Source organism: Diadema antillarum, unplaced genomic scaffold (genome assembly GCF_040938485.1).
Source record: "Diadema antillarum isolate AM-2024a unplaced genomic scaffold, OU_Dant_1.0 seq00001547_RagTag, whole genome shotgun sequence".
Taxonomy (NCBI): Eukaryota; Metazoa; Echinodermata; class Echinoidea; order Diadematoida; family Diadematidae; genus Diadema; species Diadema antillarum.
Genome location: NW_027272276.1, coordinates 98,783 through 125,475, shown reverse-complemented (window position 1 = coordinate 125,475; position 26,693 = coordinate 98,783). Strand labels below are relative to the sequence as shown.

The 26,693-nt window shown below is 38.8% G+C and overlaps 1 pseudogene; it reads left to right on the top strand.

The window, feature by feature from the left end:
• LOC139710593 (alpha-N-acetylgalactosaminide alpha-2,6-sialyltransferase 3-like) overlaps positions 1–26,308 on the top strand; it is a 28,734-nt pseudogene extending 2,426 nt beyond the window's left edge.
• Positions 26,309–26,693: the final 385 nt, after the last annotated feature.

The window sequence follows — 26,693 nt, the reverse complement described above, 5'->3', positions numbered from 1 at the left end:
GCGTTTATGAGTGATAACTTTTGATCATCCGTTTGTGACTAAACTTGGATGGTAGATGTCCCTTGGGGAGTGGATGGTCACTACAAGGTCAAAGGTCACAAGCAGCGGTCAACAAACTTTTAGAGCCCCATGTTAAGTTTTTAGAGTGCGTTTCTATTATGGGTCATAACTTTTGATCCATAGGTCCGTTTGTGACCAGACTTGGATGGTAGATGTCCCTTGGGGAGTGGATGGTCACCACAAGGTCAAAGGTCACAGGCAGGGAGGGGTCAACAAACTGTAAGGGACCAATGTTAAGTTTTTATGGCGCGTTTCTTTTTTGCCATAAATTTTTACCCTTTTAATATCTCATTTTATCTGTTATATCTCTTTTTTAAAATCTGTTATCTCCCATTCGCGTACAATTTCTTGTACAATTTCTTGTACGCGAATGGGCAATTGCATTATGGCACTTGCCATGTTTAACATCGTAGCTAGCCACAGCAGTTACAGCTGTATGTGCATACAGTTGTATTTATAGGCCTCCTTCATCCATCAGGTGCGATGCCACGGTATGCTGAAGAAGGGTGGTCCACAACTTGAAATTTGAGTGCACATCATAAGCACGGAGTACACAATATTTTGCAATGAGCTCTCTTTGAGCACTGTGTACAGTCAGCTCAAGTATGTACGCCCATGATTTTGTATCATGGCTACTAGTACTGCTAAGACACTGATCAATCAATTCAGTGCGTATATACGTTGATGTAGGGCAATTAGTCAATCAGTTAGAATTTTATGAATTTGTATTTTTTTTAAAAGCTATTTCTTTCTCATTTTCACTAGACATGAATAAAAAATTCCTGTCATGCCTTTCTTCTTGCATTATGCTAATTTGATACATGACACATGCATCAAAAAATTTTTTTGCAACATTTTTCAGCAACATGAAAATGCACTTATTTTGCTTTTTTTAAATTAAGATAGATTCCTGATACAATCAGTACCAATATCCATTGATTTCTGGTCAACATTGACCAATATCATGGAAATGCACGGTATGTACTTTCGAACTTATAAAGCTAAAATTCTGCCTGCATGTTTACATATGTACTATAAATATACTAGTGAAAAACAGAATGCCTGTGTTTATTCTTCATAGCTCAAAATTCAGGGGAGCCACCTGTTTTTATTGCATATTTCAAAAGTAGAAAATGATTAACATTGTAAGTATGACGATTGGGGAACAAATTAATCACTTGTCTCGCGAAGAAAATCGTAGAGAGGTGTACTAGGTTTTGCTCGCTACTGCTGAGCTTCGTCAGGTACAATAAGACACGGTGGTGCGTGCACGCAAATTATAGCTTGTATGTGGATGTGGTAGTGGGCACGCTGCTACCGGGGCCAGGTTGGGCAGTGTGCCATCCTGTGTCCGCTGTTTGCTGCGTTCATGTGGACCTAGTTGGCAGCACGCTGTCCCCCGGGGCGGGCTGGGCAGTGCGCCCTACAGCGTCCGTACGTTGCCGTATCTTCACAAGAACATTTTAAGTGTCAATATTTCAGTGACAGTTAGCGTGACGTCGTCATCGCAAATAAAAAAAGTGACATGATGTTTGACATTCGTTTGCATGTACCTCAGTCATTTTTGTCAACATTCTCCCAATATAATGCTATACTTTGGACAATTGTCTGTCAAGTCAGCATCATCGTGTTTTAATTTGATGATGTCAGCATAATATTGAAAATTGTAATGAAAGTTTACGTGTTACAAATATATGTTTACATGTATGGGAGGTGATTTTTCCCCCAATTATGTATTGACTTGACAACATCTAGAAGCTGTATCTCAATTGATTTTGCCCCATTTCCTCTGAAAGTTTATTGCTACTTTGCCCTACTACCAGCTAGGACTTTGTCATGACAGAGTTCACCGCTCATAAACATTTGTATGAAAACTATTTTCATAAACCCTTAAAGGACAATATTTGTGTACTCTTACGCACAGGGTTGACGCTGTGTGGAGAGTCTTGTGCACAATGAGTGTAATACCCCTTTCAGGTAATCGCGGTTCAATTATCTGCATCCAAATAATGCGGATAGAGTAATCAAAATCGCGTTCATATATCCCATGAAGTGCGCACTACTTTTACGAGCGCCCATTCATATAACGGTGCGAAAGACGGGAGTATTTGTCATGGTTACTGCGCACGCCTCTATAATGACGTAATGTTTCCGATGATATACTCACGTGTATGCACAGCTCTCGCTCAAGCTCAGCAATCAGCGGTTGTGCGGGAAATCGAGTGACCTTTGACCGAACTGTGGAATGTCAGTGCGCATAAGTCGTAAAACGCGTTCATGTATTCTCGATCAACTCCTCATGCTGCAATAATGCGGATAATAGCAGCATCAAAATAATGCGCACTTTTTTACTCCTCTCCCGTTAATGTAATCAAAATTTTATGACTTATTGCTCCTATTATCCGCATCCACGATTACCTGAAAGGGGTATAAGTCAGTATGTTGCTGGCCCCTGAGCGGCATCCGCCCAGTCAAAATATGCATGCATGTAGGTGGTCATCTATTACTGTGGGTATGTGCGTGTGCCCTAGATGCTTTTGCACTCTGAATTGTACTACACTGCACACATATCAGTGACAGATCCAGAGGTTGGCGCTCCGGGCGCATGCCCCCTCTTTATGTTTTGTTAAAACAAAAGGAATGAAAAGAAAAAATGGGGGGGGGAGGGTGTGCCCCTATAAATTTGTAAAGGTGCCTCCCTTTTACGGAATTTCTGGATCCGCCCCTCCATACAACGTAGGTACATATTGGTACGGTACTCCAAGTTTCCCTGTGTCAAAATCGTCAGACTCCGAAGTGATCAAACCTGTTTAGATAACCCTTCAATGTGTCTTGTCCTTTTCCCTGAATTACCTACGATGATGCCCAGTAAGTTGAAAACTTGTAGAGGGCCATTCAAAGGTTTCAATCCTGAGCTTGAGGAGATCCATGTGATGTATCCGTGGGATGGTCAGTTTATGCAATCTGGATTATTTGTTGTGTCTCTGCTTCCAGTGATCACTGAGCTTACACTTGAAGCTGTTCACTGATGTTGCCTCGACAGCTTCTGCACAAAGGCTATTCCAAGTAAAATTGTATTTACTACTCTCTGACTGAAAGAGTTCAACTTTTTACTAGTTTGACACCTTCGTTTATACTTGAAACTTAAACTTACATGATGTATATTGTATGACACCGTGTAAATTGATCATTGATGACTTAGACCCCGTTTACAGTGCGGGGCTGGGCCGAGCCGCGGCCGAGCCGCGGCCGAGCCCAGCCTCAATTGCGAGGCCGAGCCCCGCAATTTTGTCCGTTTACACTGCTGGGCTCGGCCGCGCTTTTGATTCAAACCTTTCAATATTTTGTCGTAGTGGTGCTCTGCTTGTAAACAAACGCAATTTGGTAATGTCTGGTTTTCAGACCCTTTGCCAACTGAATTCCGCGGCGACTTTGTCGCCGCCGTACGGGCAAAGGCCTTTGCCGAAGGAAAAAATCCTTTGCAGGACAAAACCACCTTAAACGATACTAGTTTTCGACGTTGAGGGGTTAATATCCTGAATAGCAAAAGATACATGCAGAGGGTTTGGAAGCCAGAAGTTTGCGTTTACACTAAGAAAAGGCCGGGCTCGGCCGAGACCACCTCCAGAGCGAGGCCAAATGCGAGGCCAATTTTGGCCTCACATTTGGCCTGTTGCGCGTTTACACTGAAATGAAGGTAGACTCGGCCGCGGCCGAGCCTCGCACTGTAAACGGGGTCAAAGAGAACAGCTGAATCAAAGTCTTCCATATCATGCAAACTATTGAATACTCGAATCATATCTGGGGCCTGTTGCATAAAACTTACCGTTGAATTTCAATGGTAGCTACCGTCAAAATTAGGCGTCACAGCCAATCAGCATCAAGGATTATAAAATTTACCGCTAATTTCAATACTTACCGCTAGAAAGGAGCGGTAAGTCCAGCGATAAGGGTTTTATGCAACAGGGCGCTGGACGTTCATGTCGATACTCTAGGAATGGAATCCCCAAATATTTGAGTCTCTCAGGATATGACAACGATTTAACTTCTGATACCAACTTTGTTGCTCTCCTCTGAACTGATTCAAGCTTTTCTGCACTCTTTCAAAGCTCGTTCCATACACAAGAGCATTCCATTCCAAGAGTGGTCTAACAAGGGCCTTACACAGGAGGACAAACACTTCCCTTGTCACATTTGTAAAAGTCCTTTTGATCAGACCAAGTACTGTACGAGCTGAAATTTTAGTGGTGGTTTTATTTTCGCGAATTTTGTGAATAACATTTGAACTGTGAAAATAACAAAAAACAAAAAACAAAAAAAAAAACGTGTGCGACCCTCGAGTAGCAATTCGCGAAAATGTCTGTACACGAAAATTTCAGCTCGTACAGTACTTTATTCACCTTACAGCTACTGTAAAAGTGGATATTTTCGTGCGACTAATTTTTCGCGCTTGACCGTGTCAGAAGAGTTTCGCGTGTTTTTAAGATCAAGACATCATGCACAGGAACGTATGGCATGCAAAAATATTCGCATGCTTTTATTTTTGCGCTAGTTTCTATTTGCACAAAATGCGCAAAAATTTCAACACCACGAAAATGTCCACTTTTACAGTTCTACGATTCTAAAATCTGCAACCAAATCAACAAGGTCCATGCTCAGACCTGTGTGGAGTAAAGTTTATTCATCACTCTCAAATCCCAAGGTACAACCTGTAGAATAATGGGAGCAGTCCCATACTGTATGCATTGTACGAGCTGAAATTTTCGCGTACAGATATTTTCTTGAATTGCTACTTGGAGGAAATTTTCGTGTGTTGTTAATTTCGCGGTTGCGAGGGTCTACCTGAACTTAGTTATTCGTGCGTTGTTATTTTCGTGTGTTGTTATTTTCGCGTTTCAAAGGTGATTCGCGAAATTCGCAAATATAAAACCACAACGAAAATTTCAGCTCGTACAGTAGGTGTCTGTGTGTCAGAACTGCCACTATTCAGGGTTTGAAATTGGCGATGGTCCGCTGGCCACTGGCCACCCAAAATCATGTCAGACTAGCTAAAAATCATAAGATTCTGAAGTAACTAGTCCGTCTGGCTAGCCAAAATATTGCTTCAGTGTCAAAATTGATTCTAAGTAGTCCGCCTGGCTAGTTTAAAAAAAAGTTAAGTGCGACCCCTGCTATTACTCAGTCATCAACAAACTTAACAATTTAGAGTCTGCCAAAATGGCACACGAGTCTTTGAATAGTCTGCCAAAACAGTTGCACTCTACAGTACATGGTGGTACGTCAGTGATAGCACACTGTCAGGCCATCTAACATGCATACAACCTTGTACATATGTCAACTCTATGTTCATGCATACGTTATTAAAAAAGAACAGTCATGATTTTCGTATGTAAGTGCAATTGAGGAGTTGGCACAATATGATCCGAATTTCAGATAAACATGGGATGTTTTTGTGTGTATGTGTGTGTCTTGTTGGTGTCTTTTCACTTTTGATCATGCTGAGCACAATTGTGCAATGGGTTTTTCACTGATTGCCCCTGATTACTCTGTACTGTAATTTGATTCTACCCATGTAGACCACAGCAAACTATAACCATTTTCAGCATGCTTTAAAGCACTGCACTTGCAGTACAATGTACACTCTCAATCACTATCCACAGCTTTGAGCCATAACCACCTATCTGACATCATACAGCCCTGTTTGTACATCTCCTAAAGATGCCAGTCAACTTTGAATAGATTCATAAATTCTGACAAGATCAAAGTCAAAATATGAATATATGAACTTTTCCTGATATTGTTCATTGTATTTGTTATGTGCTCTCAATAACTTTCCACAGCTTTCAGCTGTGACCACAAAGCTCACACCACAGGTGTACACATCACCTAAAGATGCATGTCAAGTGTTATCTCTATAGCTATAGTATATTTTTTTCAAAATACTACTTGACATGACTTTATTCATTGAGCAGCAGCTCTTGCATCCTTGGATGATTTTCTCCAACACATTGATATAAAAATGCTAAACAGTATGCCCCCCAAAAACAAATTAATTGGATTTTTGCATTGACAACACCCACTATGATTGCACCTTCTAAAATGTTGCTTCAGGGTTTTGAAATATAACATCTTACAGTCTGTAGCTCTATTTTGCAGAAAACCCTATTCAATTTGGTTAAGTGGTCACAGAGAAATGTGGATTGTTGTAAAGCATATCATGAGTCTGATTCTTCCAAGTTTAGCACTTCGATGCTCTTGGAACTGCATATTAATGTGTGAACACAATAGACAGAACTTGAAGGGAAGAGATTCCTGACATGCTCTACAAAATTCCTCATTTCTCTTTGACCACGGAAGCAAATCAAATGGGATTTTCTTTAAGATGTGGACAATGAGGTATAGTTTCATCCCCTGAAATTGTATTTGCATCGATTCTCTATTTTTAAAGTTTTTGTGGTGAAGGGTACCACTGTTTTTTGTTTTGTTTTGTTTTTGTTTTGTGGGGGGACATACGGACGGTAAAGCTCCAACGCATTATGTTGCAGCTGACACTTTCTGCTTTTGTAATGTGCTTTCTAATTTTTGAATATCTGAATCATGTTATAAATTTAGTCGAAATTGGAAGTTATGCGTCAATTTAGAGAGATTTTGTGTAATCTGTGTTATGTACACGTATGGGCAGAACCTGTGTGGCTTATTGTTCGTGAGATATACAGTTGTAGGCATTTTTTTTTTCTTCTCCAAATCTGTTCTCCATTGAAACTTTAAAAAAGTGCATGGTAGAATATAATTGTCTCCAGTCATGTATACAAGCGTATCACATAATTTGTCAGTCTCAACAAATTTCCAAACTTTTCCAGTTTTATAAGGTCAACCTGAATATCAGTACATAAAGTGGACCAAAGTAGGATTGGCCAGTATAATACAGGTTTGGGAAATGAATAGTTTCCACTGTATCTTGTAATTGGCACATTCATTGATCAGTTGTAAAATTCTAACTTGTGTACTTTCCAAGAGTTATACACCATGAATAAAGTTGCTCTATTATCATACACATTCTTTCACATCAGTATACAAACTTACAAAAACATATATTGTTTCTCATTGCGGTGGAAAACAAGCTTTTTTTTTTCTTTTTTTTTGTAAAACAGTCCAATGTTCATGAAGAATTCATATCACTCGTTATGTATTGCAGGGAGATCCACTTTATCGTATTCATCGTAGTACCATGATACAGTATGTTGTGCACATTCATTGGAGGCTGCTTTCTATAATGTCTGCATACATATCTAACTTGCTTCCTTCTATTAATCTCCTTTTTAAAGGGATGTCCCTCAGGCATCAACGAAGCTGACACCACTTCAGTCAACATGGATGACCATCATCACCCTTGCCATTATCCAGTACGGTGCTTTCTGGTAAGGAGCCACTCTCTTCTCCTGGTCTACTATAGCAGAGTTGCCAACTTGTACCTTGGTCAGTTTGTCCCTAGGATAGGACATTTAAAGGAAAGGCCCCTGTGTGTAAGAAAGTTACAACCCACTGAAAGATCCCACTTCATTCATTCATTCATTCATTCATTCATTCATTCATTCATTCATTCATTCATTCATTTACTCACTCATTCATTCATTCATTCATTCATTCATCGCAAAGAGCGGGGTACCTAATTGGGAAAGTTGTCTGCCCTATGAAAAGTAATCACAACTGGGTCCCATGGAAGACCAGCTACAGTAGTGCAAATAATGGCTATCCAGCCAACTTGTCACTTTGGAAATTAAAACAAACAAATGTTCCCTATTGCACAGATTGATTTTTACCTGAGTCTTTCTCTTTAAATAATTTGCCCAACCCTTAGGCCTAAGTGGCAGTGAAAATAGGCTGTACATGTACATTGTAAGTGTTACTGTCTCAAATGCAACAAAAACTTGTCTGACTGTAAAGAAAGAGATAAATCTAACATTGGCCAGTCTTGCCTTATTGTATCTTTCAGTCCTTGATTACACAGTAGATAAGTGGACTTTATAGTGTTTACTTCTCTTCATATTTGTGCTTCTAAAACGTGTAGAAAAATGTGTTAACTTCAGATAAAAAGTGAAACTGGCATGAATATGAAGAGAAATTCAGGCCAGTATCCAAAGACAGAGTTCAGAATGAGTAACACGCCCACTAACGTGATATACTCCAGTGGTGCATACGTACACATATTGATGCTACAATGTATTGTTTGTCAGTTGGGTCAACAAACTTTAGAATTGACACGGAGTGTATGGGATTGGATGTTAATGTACATTGTAGATGTTGGCAGTATGGAGAAGAACACAGAATACCCTATCTTTTCCTTGAATATACTTGGAAAAAGAAACAACAGTGCCCAAAGTACAACAGCAAGCAGCACACTTGCGCACTCACACACACACACACACACACACACCAAATCACACATTATTGTAACATGATAGACCTGACAGAGATTTTTGCCACAGGAAAAGAAACGCTTTTGGCGGCTTTTAGATTGGCAGATAATGTTGACTAGATAATATCAAAGGCTCACAGCTGAACTCCAGGTATTGTGTGTAGCCAAGGCTGATGTGGTGACACCGTGTGGAAATACAACATGTATTACACATGCCTTGATATGTCAGCAGCAAGGAGATTGATAGTGTGACCTTGTGTAAAAAAATCAAATTTGCTTTCTTTATGACATGCATAAGGCCATGCTTTCCTGGGTACCACTATTCAGATTGTGTGTGTTTTGTGAAAGCTCAACATGCCAGCTATTTTAGTTTTTTTTTAAGCTAAAAAATCTTGAAATATGCCCTGGCTCTGTGACATAGGTGAAGTATCCAGCTCTACTGCGCACATGACGCTATCACTACTCATCCCGGTCACAACCGGCTGAGTAACTCTGTACTGGTATGTTTCAGCCTTTCACAGTCAGGGATATGAGGTCATGTTTGCAATTTCTATTGGAAGAAATCCCCCTCTCTATCAAAAAGAGTTTCAGCTGCAAGAATTTCTTGATCCCTATGGGTAATGTCAGACTTTATCATCAATATACCTCAACCTTTTCTTAATTACTGCAGCCCCCACCTGTCAAATGCAAATAATTTTAGCTAGTTACATTAGAGTATGAGCACTGTACCTTTTTGTTTTGTGTGATTCTAGGACTTTGTTTGGGAGGGGGAGGATGGAGAGGGAAATAATTTGTTTTGCATAAAATAACACACACAAAATGATAATCACTTTGAATGCATATTTTAACAATTCTTGTGTTTCTTTTTTTTTCCATTGCAGGGAAAGCAGTCAGCAGTCTTCTTCCTCGTTATCTACACCATTCTCATGAGCTTCATGTTCCTGTCATATCTCTACACGTCAGATGTGTCAACAGGTAGTGCCCGCCATAGGGCTGGCATCCAAGGCAAAGATGTCATAGTCATCAGGAAGAATGATGTTCATCCAGACTCTGATTCACTCCAACTTTACCAAAGTCTTCCTAAGCCTGGAAATCCAGCTCGATTCCAACATTATTATCGCTCGATGCGCACAGGAGAAGTGAGTGGTTTTTTGGTGTGTGCCTAGATCAGATACATTTTGGCAGATAATACAATATCTTGGACTCTGAAAAAATATTTTTGTCAAAAAGGGGAAAAAATTACTGTGCATTATTTGAATCAGTTTCCCTTGAACGATAAGAAATTGCTTGCATGGCAGCTTCAGACAATGCAGAATGCATGTTTAACATAGTGACAATAAAATCGTTGTGACTCAAGTTTATCACCTCTGCCCTCAAGAGTGCTTGAGGCATTATGTTCATGTTATATGTCTGTCTGTCTGTCTCACATCTCATACGATTGTTCAAGGTTATAGCAAGTTGCAGAAAACTGCTTGATGGATTTTCTCTGTACCCGGACCAGGTATGTAGCTAAAGTTTAATTTGGGAAGCAAGGTAGAAATAGTTTACAATAAGATTACTTGTTAGAACATGGTATTGGTGATAACAAATCAATCAAGATCATGTCATCCTTGCAATATTACTTGCAGTTAGAATGTCCATTTGTAGTAACATTTGTGAAGAAGGATAGACATGAATAAAGAATTAATTGCCTGGAATGATGGATAAAAGATCAAAGATTGTGTTAGAGGTCACCAAAATTTAGCTGAAATATTATTTCCTGCCTTCAATTCCACTGCTGTTACATTGTAACTGAATGTTATTTGGAGTAGGGATTTGTGTGTTTCATTGATTTCAAAATAGTTACTTTCTGCAGAGGGTGGAAAGTCATACTGTACAGAGCTAAAATTTTTGCGGTGGTTTTATTTTCACGAATTTCGCGAATCGCCTTTGAACCGGGAAAATAACAACGCGCAAATAACTACGCTCAGATAGACCCTCGCAACCGCGAAATTAACAACACGTGAAAATGTCCTCCAAGTAGCAATTCGCGAAAATATCTGTATGCGAAAATTTCAGCTTGTACAGTACTTCTGTTCGCAGTCAAGATAAGTGTGTTTTACTAAGTGGACCATGCTCATATGGCAGCTAAAGTGATTGCACAATAAGCAGAAACCTCAAAATCAACTTCTAGTTTAATAGTTCAGATGTGGTATAAGCGCAGGATCGGGCCATGTACTGTACAGTAGCTCTAATTAAAAGGCTCTATAAATGAATTCATGTGAATTGAAGCTGAACTTGCATGGAATTAGTTCCTGATGTCAAGTAAACTGTGAGCTCATGGTTAAACCCAAAGATAGTTCTCAGGAGGACTCTAAATTTATTTCCCACCACTTTGATCTTACTTGTAATGCAGTGAACGGGTCTACCAAGAAACTTAGCTTGCTGACTTTTTTTTTCCAAGATGATGTGTTGGTATGACTACAATGTATTTTGAGATTAAAAGTGTAGAATAATTTTTATTGTAGCACATGACTTTTATTCAAGAAGGGCCCTCCCGTTCACCATTGTGGGGAGGTAAAACATTGCGTGATGATCAATATTGTGGCCTTGTAAGCGTAATCTACATGTGATTCACTCTAGTGCGGAAGATTGAGGGATTTTGCTATGATCCGATTGGTCGATTATCGATAATAATCAATTATGAAAACTTATGTAGCATCCTTGAGCGGTTGAGCTCTGAGATTGTGGACTTATGGCCAATCTTCTTGACTAATGTTTTACATTTTTGTCATCTCTCAACTAAAATTGTGTGATTACAGTGTTATTTTACACATTTCTAATGCAAAGATATTACAATTGGAGCTATAATACAATGTAGATACAGTGTAGCTCTTCAGGCATACAAAACTGTGTGTCATGCAAGCACATAGTAACTCATAACAAGTGGAAAGAAAGCAAGATTCTTGTATGCACATGAAACATTTGTATACACACTCATGAACTTTTTTTTTTTTTGGGGGGGGGGGGGTTTAATTTCTGGAGAAATAGCTTTAAAGGACAAGTTCATCTCCATAGACATGTGGATTGAGTGAATGCGACAATCAATAATAGAACACATCAGTGAAAGTTTGAGGAAAATCTGACAATCCGTTCTAAAGTTTTGAATTTTTAAAGTTTCTGCACAGTCACTGCTGGATGAGAGGACTACTACAGTGTATAATGTCACATGTGTAGAAAGATATAAGGAAAATAAAAAGAGAATTTCACAAAACTGTACTTTTTGAATAAAGTGCACATTTCTTTGACTTGTTAGTGATGTATGTTAAGGGTAATAACATTCTCCTCGCCTTCTGAAAGAGAGAAGTCGAGTGTTCTTTTGCTATGTGAGAGAAGTGAAAATATGTTGAATTTTCTTTATACTTCCTTTATATTGTTGTACACATGTGATATCACAACCTATAGTAGTCTTCTCATCCAGCCGTGACTGAGCAGAAACTTCAGAAATTCATAACTTTTGAGCGGATTGTCCAATTTTCCTCAAACTCTCACGTATGTGTTCTACTATTTATTGCTGCATTCACTCAACCCACATCTATGACAGTGAACCTGTCCTTTAATTTCAGGGGAAATATACAGTACATAGTGTAATATTGTCAATATTTACCTGTGCTCATGGTAGTAGCTGGAACATCTGTTTGACTAATAAAAAAATTGAATTAGATTCTCCATAGTGCATGTGTGCAATGCATGAGACTGATGACATCACTAGCTATGCACTACAGGTCGGACGATAGTCATTGACTGCTGCTCTTTATAAACTATGACTCTTATCATTAGCGATAAGCGTTTGTTTGAGGGAGCTTGGGGTTAATGTTCATTTTTGCAATCTCCAATCATCATTGATACTTAATACACTTGTATACCAAATTACTCTGTGTTTGTCTACACACTGAATGCTTATTACCCGAGTGTGATTTGATAGGAAAGAACTTGACCTATAGGAAGTATTTCATTGCTTGAATATTTGTGGCCTTTGCAGATAGGAGTACTCATATGTGACCGTGCACCTCAAAACGAACATAAAGTCGCACAGACTGATTTTGCGTGAGGACTGAAAAATAAATGAAATGGGTCAACCTAGCTGAACTTGACTTTTTCATATTTTCTGAAAGAGCGGGTCTTCTTTTACATTATGCTTAAATTTGGTTTCATGAAACGGGCAGGAAAGTGTGTTTTTTAGCAGTTTATCTCGAACATTTTTGGTAGAATAGTGTGATTAGGTGTGTTTTTAGATTCCCTTTTTCATTTCTGAAAAACCTTGTCCACACTCTTCACTTTCAACGCCAATAACTTTTGAAAGGATAGTGCTACTGCTTTGAAAGTTAGTATTAACTATGGACAGAATGTGTTAATGAGGCATGCTTAATTTCAGTTTAATCTTATAATCCCTTCATTGGTGTTACTCTTGTGGTTTACTTCCTGGTTTTTGTCCCGTTCATCGCACAGTCATCACGGTTTGGTAAAGATTAAGCGCTTGAATAGACACTGTACTTCAGAGCCTCTTTTCTCAGTTCATACTTTTCCTGAGTTTGTGCTTTCTTTCCAGTATTTAGATAGGTTAGGAGAGTCCATATGATTTGAGTTATACATCATTTTAAAGCTTAAAGTCTGCTCCTTCAGAATATGGTCTTAACTAAAAATTCATGTCTGGCGATTTTGTGTTTGTTTAGAGGTGCAGAGTCACATGTACTATAAACTAAATCTTAACTGAGCCAAGGGTACAATTGAGCTGTTGTGATGGATTTTTGCTCATTGGCTCTCTTGTGCTACTGTATACTAATCATCGATTCATCATCCATACAACAAATGTAGTAGTCTGTTGTATGTAGAACTCTAGCATTTAGATTCACTTCTTTATTAAAGTCAAACTTTGTAGGAAATGCAAGCTCGATCAGGAGTTGGTGTGGAAAGCCCCACTGAGGTCCATGATGGGGCCCAAAGGCATTATACTTATATATAGAGTATGTTGTAAATCTAAAAGGTGCTGTTGTTTTTCAGAAGCAGCATACAAAGGTTGTATTGCAGGCACGTTCTTATTAGGTGATACGCTATCAGCGTATCACCGATTATGATTGTCAAAATCTCTCTTTATTTTTTATTTTTATTCTTCTTTCTTTCTGCCACATTTTGTGTCGTGAATATCTCAACAATGACATGACGGAATAAGATGAAATTTTCAGTCAACATATCTCATGACAATATCTTGACACAATAACATTTTCATGACAATAACATATCTCTGACATCATCTAGGCACCATTTTGTGATTTTCGGACAATGTCACATGATCGAACATAACTTCATAACTAAATTTCATTTCTGTACCATTTTCGGTGGACATTTTTGTTGACCCTATGTTTTTATTGCATATTACAAAACCATATGAATTGTAAACATTTCAAGTATCAATATTTCCATAAATGCTCTATGACGTCATCATATCGTCATCTGAAATAAAAAAAGTGGAATTAATTTTTTTGAGGTACTGTTTCTGACATTCATTTGCTCGTATCTCTGTTGTTTATTAAAGCTCATTATTATCCCAAATTCAGATATGTTGTACTTTAAACATTTGCCTTTCAAGTCCATGTCATGGTTTTCAAATTTGATGACGTCATCATACTGGAAATTGTGACTAAAGGTGAAGACCCAAAATCAGACAAGTTTACGTGTTATGTCTATGGGAGCTGAATTTTTTTAAACCATTCATTGACTTGATAATGTTCAAGCACCTTTACCTCAGCTGATTTTGCTCCATTTCCTCTGAAACTTAAGTATGTTGTAGCTGAGACAATAAGCTGCAGTAATCATGAATTTTATTTTTTCAAATCTCCTCATCAGGTTGACAATTTTGCAGCTGAAAACTGAAAAATGAGAATGGAATGTGGACGAAACGATTCCTAAATTATCTTTCACATATAAGCTTATGTTCCACTCACTTTCCTCATTGAGACGGAATAGATGAGAGGTTAAAGGCGGCGTCTCTGGCACCAGATACGTGAGGTTGCACACGTGAGGGTTCGAGCCCCACAAGAACACGAAACAAAATACATATACTTCTATCTTTTACTTTTTTTTCTTCAATGAAGTAATTACCCTTCGTCCATGTAGAAATCACGTACTCATGTAAACACACCCATAAGCACACACAAACACACACACGCACACACACACACACAATATCCCTTTGTTTTGTGTTGGAGACCACATTGCTTCGACTGCTGCAAAATTTTGCAGGCTGAGTTTGTCAAACTGATCATAGTAATTATTAGTATATAAGGACGACGACTGATACGTTGTACTTTGAGCAATTGTCTTTCAATTCCATGTCATTGTTTTGTGATTTGATGACATCATCACATTGAAAATTGTGATTAAAGGTAAGGTATCAAAATCAGCCGATTTTACGTGTTATGTATACGGGACGCATTATACGGGACGTATTTTTCCCCAGTTTGCCAGAAATGGCGTAGCGCCATCAAGTCGTTACAAGGCCGCATTGCCGTCTAGCAATACAATACTCTACATGTTCATGCGGCCACGTTTGTTGAGCGGGCATTGACTTTTTCCCCCTGTTATATCTATACATTTTTTATATTTTTTTTTTGTCTTACCATTTATGTGGATTTTCCGTGGCCGAATGGTTAGAGTTTCGCATGCGTGCATTTGAGGGATCGATGTTTGCAGGACACTTTTGTTTGCGATTATTTTTTTGACTCTTTTTAGATAACGTTTCATATTCACATTCTTTTCATTGTCGACCACGGATGACCGGTATCTAATATCAACCCAGCGTATCACCAACTCGTCTTCAGTGACAAGTTTCATGTCTCGTTAAAGGAGATGTTATTTGTTGTTCACGACAGTCACATTGGTTGTCTAATTGGGCAAGTAAGGGCGTAAACTCAAATAGGATAGGATCAAAACATTTACATCAACATTTTCATTGTCTGTTTGAACATAGAGTGTGAGGTTTTCTTCATGATTGACAGGAAGCATGCTATATCGGACGATGATGCAAAAGTCTGTGTACGTATATCAATGGGCTAAACTCAGTTTGGGTTTGATGATAGAGAATCAGCTGTAGGCATTGATTTGCTTCTATCCCATTGTCACCCTGCCTCATTTTCCAATTCATTCTTAGAAGAGGGAAGAAAGTTCAAAATTGTACTAAATTTGGAGTAAAATTTGATGTCCCCACCCCAGAAACTCATTTTTTGATGTAGCATAGTGCTCTTGGGAGTGTGAGCATCATTTACTCAGTATTGCAAAGAATTAATACATTGAGCAAAATGTTGTGTAACTGTTCTATTGGGAACTACATGTACAGGTAATGTCTAAAAATTGGCTTTCATAGGAGCCTGTGATAGTTCTCATGTCATACATCTGGTGACATCTAGTCAAACATTTGAAACCTGTTGTTTAGTTCTGTCTTTATAAGCACTAAATTTGGCACACATGCAGGGATGCCAAGTTCAAAATTTTTTTTATGAGTGAGATTTTCATGACTCGGCAACTCGGCGAGCGAATGTGCGCGCAAGCGAGGGTGTGGGAGGGGTCCCCCCACCCCCCCCCCCACACACACACACACCACCGTGGCCTCCCACGGTAGGGACCTTTTTCAATTTTTAGCTCTTAATCGTGCGATCAGGTACATACTTAACCCTAACTAGGCCGGGGGGGGGGGCCTCCGAGGCCCCCCCTCGACGTTCCGCGTGATGTATCGCAATCGCAAAGCTATCGCCGCGACGTTTCATGACATTTTTCTTTCGAGTCTCCCGCATCTTTTGACACCAAATTTGCGACGCCCGGGCGCGCGGTTCCGAAGTTACGCATAAATATGTACATGCATGTCAGACCAAAAATTGCTCAAAAACGTGAATTCGTGTACATTTTCAATGCAAACTGTGCTTACAAGCAAATTTCATAAAAGCATGATTATTTTGGTGTTTTATTGATTAAAATCAATGAATAACATATTTTCTTGTTTGGAGCGATGTCGCGGACAAATTTCATCGAAAAAACAATGAAAAACATAAAGTCGAAAAAACAGAAATACATAAGAAATTCAAAAAACAATAAAATACTTAAGAATTTTTTCTGATATCACAATTTTTTTTATTACATTTGCTAAGGACACTAAAAAGAATATTTACACAAAAAATGTGCCTGTTTTGAGCTTTATTTTGTGATTTATACCAAATAGTCTGATTTTATGCATAATCATGCATAAATTAGCATAATTTAGCATAAATGATGATTTTTTGAAAAAATAACTTCATGGTATTTTAGATTACATCATAGGCAATGTGTGTGCCAATTTTTGTCGCGATCGCGCAGTCGACAGCCGAGATCTGAAGGGGGGGCCTGGGAGGCCCCCCCCCCCCCCCCGGCTCTATCAACTACCTAAATAGCCCGGCCTAGTTAGGGTTAAGTGACTATTTTTTACTTATTTTGAAAGACAAAAGGAAAATATACCTTCATTTGTAACTATCACTTAATCCTTTGAGCTACGTACATGTATGCTCCTTATTATGGGCCCAAATTGCAGACTTTGCCCGATGCGTGAGAAAAATGGGTGTCGTGCGTGAGATCGTGAGACAACCCCTAAATGCTTGAGTCTCACTCAGAATGCTCGAGACTTGGTAGCTCTGCACATGTAGACTGATATTTACTGTTGTAATTCATATTGAGACAAAACTGAACAGTTTCAGTGTACTTCACTGTGCTGTACAAATGTGTACTATCTATGTGGTATATATGCACTACCGGTGTACCTTTTTGTTTTTTGTGAAAAAGAGTCAACCAGTTTACAAAATTAATACTCACAAAAATGTTGCTTCCCACATCAAAACGCATTGTGCATTGTTGTCAGGGTTGAAGGTGCTAATTTTTCATGTGAAAAGGTGGACAACTCATTTTATCATTTTGTGAATCTGGTTCTTAAAATCTTTGCAAATTTTACCACTTTCGGAACTGTCTTTGAAACCCGTTCCTTCCGCAATTCTTTGAGTGCCTTAAAAGCCCCCAAACGAGAGATTCTTTTTTGCCAGTCGACAGAGAACGGACAGCTTGGTAATCCACCTGAGCAAAAGCAGTCAAGCAGTACAACCCCTTTCCACGGTCAAGTACATGTGCCATCAAACAATGAAAATGTTGATCGAGTGCAAGGTATGAATAGAGTGTGCGCTAATGGGTTTACAGACTCCTGTTCTACACAAAACCAGGCTCTTGAATGGGATGACTGGGGTCAGCGAACACAGAAATCTACTTAAGCTCAGTTTTGATCACTACGTTCATGTTCATACAAGTTGTATACCAAAGCAGGCGCATACAAAAACAGTAAAAAAAGGTAATAATGCTGTGATATACACATTTTTCCAACAGAAAGAGAACATATGGTGATAGAATGAACTCTTATCTTTTTATCAAACCCATTTTTCTTGGCATTACAACACAAAGAAACATGAATATAGGCTACGTATTAAAGTAGGCACTCTTGTCTTCATCTTGGGAACCAGGTTCCCATGTATCAGTTACTTCCACGGGAACCTGGTATACCAGGTTCTGGTATACCAGGTTCCGGTAAGGAACGGGTTAAATATCACAATTTGCTAAATATTATACCATGACGGTGAAGTTAAGCACTTACAGACCTTGTGTCCATGTGTTATTATGCCCCACCCCCACCTTGCTGGAGGTGTTGTGACTGTGGAGTGTTTTGGGGTGTGGCCTACATGTATTACTCTTTATGTGCCATGGTGGAAACCCTCTGTGTGCCACATTATGCTAAGACACCAAAGTAGTACTGCTTTGAGAGAGAGAAAAAAAATCTGCTTTCAGATCTATGTAACTTCTATAGATGTCTGTTACGCTGGATATATAGTGCGCAAAGTTTTAGAAAAACTGTCAAGCTTTGCTTTGATGTAAATTGTATGACAATTCTATGATTGTTTTTCATTCAAATGACCGGTAGATATCTTAATGTGAAGGCGTGACTTCTGCACACAAAACAGTGACAGAAGCTTAGAATTTACACGCAAATTTAATAGGGAGTACCGCTTGATAATCAATAACCAAATAAAATGCAAGCTTTATGTGAGAGGAATAAAAGTGCGCGATACACTTTCATTGTACTGCGGCATTTGGTGGATTTATCGATTGGTTTTGGTGGGTTTGTGCGTTTAAGCACAGTATGCAAAATTGACACGCTGTTGACTGAGTCGGACGTGCGAACGTGGCACATAAAGAGTTAAAGGGATCGTAAAGTTTTGGTTGAGACCTAATTTCAGGTTTATAACATTTTTTTTTGTGTGAGATGATGAGACACCTCTTCTGAAATATGAAAGAGCATTTGATTCTATGAGGAATTCAACGTTTATTTGATGAAAATTGGTTTTGAAATGGCTGAGATATCCAAAAAAGAGCAATTCTACTAAAGTGTGGGACCCACACTTTGTTACGATTGCTTTGTTTTACTTTGTTTTTGGATGTTTCATTGGATCATTCCAAACCCGATTTTGATCAAATAAACTCTGAATTCCTCTGAAAATGATATGCTCTGTACTATATCATAAGTATTTTCTTGGTATCTCGCAAAAAATTAAAAGCCCAATTTTCATCTCCACCAATACTGTACTATCCCTTTAAACCACAACCAAATTTTGGTGTTTCCAACCCAGGCTATTCCACATACAAGTTATGTAATGCAAGACCTCTGAAAGACCAGAGATTTTCATTAATCTCTCAAAGGTCTCAGAAAGTATGTCAGATGATCTTTCAGTGATCTCTCAATAGTCTGAATGTTGGTCTCTCATTGAACGTTTGGCAATCTTCAAGGTCCCACAGAGATCTCTGAGAAATCTTTCTAAGTTTACTTTGTGGTCTCTCAATGATCTTTTATAATTATCATTATTTTTTTTTGGAGCCATTCCTCATGGACACTATATCAATTATCTGGTCTTGGAGACTGCTGAATCCCGGGTATATTCGGGCAAGCGTCTATGGGAAATGCTTGTTGTAGCAAATTCAAACCTTCCTCAAAGGGTTAAGGGTCTCTGTGATGTGGAATGGGTGTTTTCACCAACACACAGAGTAATGTATGAGACTATGCTTTGTGCCAATGAGCAGCTCCCTAATGTCAATGAGTTCAGTTTTACAGACAGTGCTATGTTCTGCAGTCAAGTGACTTTTTATTTATTTATTTATTTTTCAATCAGCCACTAATGGCTGTTGTTTTCATACCAATTTAAAAGAGATTAAACAAGTCTTAAATGCAGAGTTCAGTGCAAACAAATTGGATTTGTGTAAAGTAGCTGTGATTGCAAGACATGTATGTGACCACCTAGCTCAAAACCCCCCAAAAGTTAGAGATTTGGATTCTGTGTAATCGACCAAATTATGTAATTCATTAACCCACCCATATTTTAAAGTTTGTCTTACATGGGAGAGTAATATTTTTTTTTCCCCTACTGTCAGAATATGGTGGCTTAAAACAAAACTAAAATCAAAATGATATCTATTTTGTGGACTATGACAGGTGTGCCGAGGGGCTGCTTTCACTGGGAAATACATGGTGTAGAACGTTCTCATTGATTGGCCTGCATGGCACACCTGACTGACCCTTTTAATAGAAGCTTTAAGTCCTCTTTTCAACCTTTTCTATGAAACTGCATCCCCCACACTCTCTTTTTATTACAATTATTTGAATGGGTTAGGATGGTCCAAAGTTGGAACTTACTCTATAAAGCTATGAAGAAAAGGAGGAATTTGTTCTAAGCCTACTCTTTGTAAGTTGTGAGCTCGACAGTCAGATACTGTAAAACGAGGAATGTTCGTGTGCATTTTAATTTCGCGAGCGCCAAGATTCGCGAAATTAAAATGCACATGAAAGTTCTTGTCTACACTATATGCATTGAACGCCAGTGACAATTCGCTAAAATTTCATGCTATGAAAAAGGCCGTCGGCTCCAATTTGTGAAAATTTCATGTCGTGAATATATCATGTTTTACAGTATAGTAACCTGTCCTGCATACATCATACACTAGCGCTATCTCATGCATGACATCGTCACCGGCTATTGTACAACAAGCCGCATATGTGAATGAAAACACAAACAGGCATGATCTTTTCCAAATGTGTTTTGTTCTCTTATTTGATATTTAACATGCTGATTATTCTTCATATTACATGCTCAATCATTATTCAAAATCCCACTGTGGAAATTTTGTCATTTGGTTTATACCTGTAAAAAAATACATGTATACACATGTTTATCCACAAACATGCAGAAATACAAATAGAGTTTCTTATCAAAATTCTGCAAAGTGGTGAATGTTTTGATTGGCATGAAATCCTCCCCTTCCTCCCTTCAAACTGGGATGTGGCATATACGGCAAAGCAGCCTTATGGCTGGCAAACATGCAATTCATATTCACAGGAAACAAACATCATAATAATATTTGCCTATACTTACCAACAATATAACCTCTGTTACTCTGGTTTCCAATCATAACTAATAGTATTGTGAATTAAAATAATTGTCTCTTAAGTACTGAATGTTAGCTGTTGATGTGGATCTTAATTCTTTAATCTCTGTGTGTCCCTCTTTCTTTTCTCCAGTCACTTACACAGAAATGCAAAAAATGTGCAGTGATATCTAGCTCTGGTCATATGCTAGGTAGTAAGAGAGGCAAAGAGATAGACAGCATGCCCTGTGTCATCCGCATGAACAACTCGCCAACAGAAGGCTTTGAGGAAGATGTTGGTCAGCGCACCACAGTACGAATTGTTTGCCACATGTCTACTGAGCCAGTCAATGCAGACTCTGAGGACTTACTCAGCCCAGCTAACTATCAGAGCAAACCAGAGAAAATCTTGTTTTTTGGTCTCAATGAACCAAACCATAAGTGGGCTCTGGAGAAAGCTGAGATCATGGTGGACTCCTTCCCAGAGGTGGATTTCTACTCCCTGGACGAGGTTGGAGAAAAGCAGTCAGATCGCATCTTTGAGATGGAGACTGGCAAGAACAAGTAAGTTTTAAAGATACTTGTACCAGTAGGGAGTACTCTTGGCATGAAATTACAATGGTATGTGGAGATGGCAGTGTATTGCTTGACTCAGGCTTGAAGTTGAGCCCCCCCCCCAAAAAAAACAAAAAACCCCAACAACAACCCAACAACAACCAACAACAACAACAACAACAACAACAACAACAACAACAACAACAACAACAACAACAACAACAACAACAACAACAACAGCAACAACAACAACAACATGAAATATACTTTAGGGCATGGAGACAATGCCAAATCAAGGAGGTTTGAGGTACAGTGCGAGGCTCGGCCACGGCTTGGCCGCGGCCGTGCCCAGCCCCGCTTCAGTGTAAATGCGCAAAAGGCCAAATATGAGGCCAAAATTGGCCTCGCATTTGGCCTCGCTCTGGAGGTGGTCTCGGCCGCGGCCGAGCCCGGCCTTTTCTTGGTGTAAACGCAAACTGGGCCAAATGCGCGGCCAATTGCGCGGCCAATTTTAGTCTGGCTTCCAAACCCTCTGCCTGTATCTTTTGATATTCAGGATATTAAACCTCTCAACGTCGAAAACTAGTATAGTTTAAGGTGGTTTTGTCCTGCAAAGGATTCTTTCCTTCGGCAAAGGCCTTTGCCCGAACGGCGACTTCGTCGCCACGGAATTCATTTGGCAAAGGGTCTGAAAACCAGACAATACCAAATTGCATTTGTTTACAAGCAGAGCGCCACTACGACAAAATATTGAAAGGTTTGAATTAAAAAGCACGGCCGAGCCCAGCAGTGTAAACGGACAAAATTGCGAGGCTCGGCCGTGCAAGTGAGGCCGGGCTCGGGATATTTACAAGCACATACCAAATTTGAAGAAAATAACTAGCCACAGTGATCAAACTGTAGTTTGTACATTTCTTTTGGTTTCATAGTTTTATGAACACAATGTCAGAGTACCTGCATGTCATCTTGCACTGATTCTGCCTCAGAAAGGAAGAATTTGAATGTCTTCTAATTAGGAGCTGCTTATACTATCAAATTAGAATGATAGGAACAGCACTATATGAAATCTTGTAGCTTCAGGTTCCCTTTGTGGTTGAAGTGTCTCATTCCCAGACAAGTTAACTCCATTCTTGTGTACTTTTTGTGAGAGAAAAAAACTGCTTAAAGCCACCAAAATAAGGAAATATAGAATACTCCAATCATAACTGTAAGCATATTCTGTGTTATGTAATAGATGAGGTATCAAAGGAAAGGTTTGATTTGTTTTATTAATGTGATGATGAAACTTATTTTTAGAATGTTTAAAAATGGCACTTGCAATGTATTTTGTATAAATGGAACTCTTCAAATGTTTGTGACAATTTGCTTATTTGGTTTTAAGGGGAATGACAGCCCTGTCAAATGCAGAAACAAGGTATTTAGTTCACAATCTCTAGAAGAATACATTTCCAGGTGTAATACCAAATAGTTGAATATAATTTTGTTTGGTGTACATGTCTTCTATATTTGGTTTCTGTGAAGAATAAAAACAAATTATTTACACAAAGAGAGACAGAATTCAGAAAAAAAAAGAAAAATTTGATGAAAGAACTTGTCAGCAAAAGTCCCCCCCCCATTATGACGGCATTTTAACTCAAAGAATATTGTATCGGAAGGTTTGTATACTGTAGCCATCTTCATATTGTACATATCAGTATTTGATTGCCCAACTTCCAACCATTATAATATCCTTTATACAGTTTGTCCATATAGCCCTAGTGAGCAAGTGATTGTACTCATAGCATAATTTGTATAGTGCCTCTGATATTCTTCAATATGTATATCAATAAGTTGTAGATATTATTGTTGTGTAGGTTTACTTTCATATTTTCTCTTTCCCTTCACAGAAGCTACACTGTATTCTCATACTACATACAGATTGGTCATATAAATTGTCATCCAGCATGTAGCTTTCATAGTACTTGTCTCATTTGACCCAGATTTCCGCTGCTCATGTACTTTGATGTTCATACACAATGCTGCAGCCTTGTAAGGGTTTATTCTCATTCAGTTCATAATTGGAATGCAATGTTAAACCAAGGAACTGTCTCACATGATGTGAGTCACATCAGTTGTATAGTGTGTGGTGCATGCATCAAACCCCTCCAAATAAATAACAACTGCCCTCTGCTAAGGCCTTGCAGAAACATGTCATGGCTCAAAGCCAAGGGTTCTTATTTGTTAGCAGCAGTGTCTGTGCATATGACAGTAGTAAAGTGTGTGGAATGGGCTTTCAGTTCCTGATACCGTGGAACCCTATGTCTTGGGAGAAATGTCCATGGAGTAATTGTGTTCAAAAAGAGGGGGGAAAAAAAACAAGAAAAAAGATATGAGCTAACATGACTTTAGAATACTCACAGGTGAATAAATTATGAACAAAAATTAATTAAATGTGATGAGCAATGTGTCTAACTTATATTCTTTCCACTTCATCAGCAAACCCAGTTGGATTAACAGTTTGATTTTTGAAAAGTTCCTTTAACTTTTACATGCATTTTTAAAAAATAGTGTTGATTATTGTGCTATATTTGAAGGTCAGTGTAATCACATGAGATATTGCAATGAACAGTATGTCATCTATAAATTATCACCAGAAAAATGAAAAAATGTGATGGTATATTTATGTATTTATAAACATGTCTAACTACAAAAAAGTACCTGTACCTTGATCTTCACCCCAAATTGCAATGGAATGAGCCAGCATTGCTATGTTGGTTGATGCTCAGTGACACTTGGCACAGCAACTGCTAGCAGAATGCACTCATATCTCACTGTACATTGTATATATTGTACCTTGGTGGCCTCACAAGCAGCTAGTGGCTTACAACACCTGTAAGTTGGTGAAGGGATGGGGGGGGGGGGGGGGGGGGGGGGGGGGGCAGCTGTCAGTTGGACTAGTACATTGACATTACTCATTGCTGTTTGCTTGTTTTTTTTTTTACTCAGTTTTTCTCTATACCCAAGGAACTTTTTAACCCGTTGAGGACGAGTCCGAGTATACTCGGGCAAGCGTCAATGGAAAATGCGTGTTGTAGCATAATCAAACCGTCCTCAACGGGTTGAGGCATGCCAAAGTCTACAAAATCTGATTTGAATTCTGAACTGTACAAATGGTGCAAATAATGAAGACGATGAACAACTCGGAGCTTTGAATTCATTTGACATTGTGCAAACTTGACATGTTTTTACTCATGCCAGCATTTTTTTTCTGTTTTCTTGTTTCTTCAATGCAAGTAACATCAGTTGTAATTATTCATTTTTTTTTTGTGATACATGAACAATTAAAATTGGATGCACTTTTTGTGCTCAGTTTCTAACCCCAACCATAATCCTTCTTATTGCTGAATTGTATCTCCTCCCATGACACAAGAAAATCAGACACTTTCAGAGAAAAAGTAGAGTGGCACCTTTTTACAACTCTTTATTTCCCTTTGTCTTTTGTATTTCTTCAGGTATGATACCAATACCTGGCTGTCAACAGGCTGGTATACCATCCTGGCTGCACTGGATATGTGTGAAGAGGTTCACATGTATGGCATCGTGGATGAGAATTACTGCCAGTGAGTAAGATTTGAATTTTAAAACAAGAGCAGAACAAGATATAACGAAAGATGGCTTCACTGTTTTTAATGCTTACTAGGCCGGGCTATTTTTGTAGATTGAAAAGCCGGAGGGGGGGGGGGGGGGGGGGATGTTAAAAGGTTTATTGATAGCCAATAGCCTCTTTTTTCTAAACTCTACCCGCAATCACTGTTATAGAGTATTCTTTGGATTGAGCAGCCAGGTGCCATCCAGTCAGGTTTCTTGTGTATGCTCTGTCTGCCATGTCTCCAGCTTGATTTCGTTCAAGTCTATTATATCCTCTGGATCAGGAATCTAGAGCAAAACCTGTTTTAAAATCAAATTTATCTGTAACCAATCCTTTCAATACTCATGCATGTCACCAGAATTTCATCTTAACAACAAACATGTATTGTAGATACTTTATAAATGTCTCATTGCCTCATTGACTCATCTGCATTACTGAGCTTTTGAGTGTACACATGAAGACCACCTGTCCTTTTTTTTAAGAGTTTTTTTTTTTTTTTGGAATGATTTTAGACATCTAAGTTGTGTAATCACTGATGCATGAACTTGATATCTGTTTCGTTCATGTGCTTGCAGACAGGTCGGCAATCAGAGTTTGATTTTATGACTGTGTATTGTTGATACTGTACTTTTCAATGCAACCAAATATTTTTCACCTTCAATGCAGGATATGTGTCAGTAATAAATTACCTTCAGAGTCAATGTCACATTTCCTCTCACATTTCTCTTGAGGTAAGTATCTGCAGATTTTTTTTAAAACCCATTTGAATACCTTTTCCACAACATATTTTTCCATTACATTCATTTTGACCTCTCTTTCAGGCGAAATACAGACTCCAAAATCCGTTACCACTATTTCCAGACATGGGGACAATCCCACGGAGTGTGACTACTACAAAAGTCATGAGGACACACGATACTTGGGTGGGCATCGTTTTATTACAGAGAAGGCCATCTTCAGTCGCTGGGGAGCCATGTTCAACCTGTCTTTTCACACCCTGAATGGAGCCGCCTCGTCTTGCTGACATCATCAATAAAAAGCTGGACAACACCTTTTGTGTCCAGAGATGAGCAGGATAAGAGTGTCATTGGAAAGCTATTTGAACAATTGCTAAGTGGGCTTTCAGCAGTATGATGTAGACTCTTTGGCTCCAATTTACACTGACAGGAAAAGCAAAGCAAGGAACATAGAGGCAAGAAAGTGAGCTGCAGGAATTGTTTTTCATTTAATATCAAAATAAAATGATATGTGACTTTCCAGTCTGAGTGATCACTGTCACATTAACATTCTACCCAGCAAGTTAGTTCATTTCAATATCTTATGTCCCATACCAGATATTTTCCTCATTAATTTTGTGAGGAAAAAAAGGTGTGACATGAAGCTATTAGCCTCTGCGTGCTGTCTTTGTTATGAGCCCACCATAGTTTCCTCTTTTTTTTTTCTTTTTTTTTTTGGGGGGGGGGGGGGTATTAGCAGACCTTGGCCCACTGTGGTCTTTTACATCTGCATTGAGCCTAAGGGCTT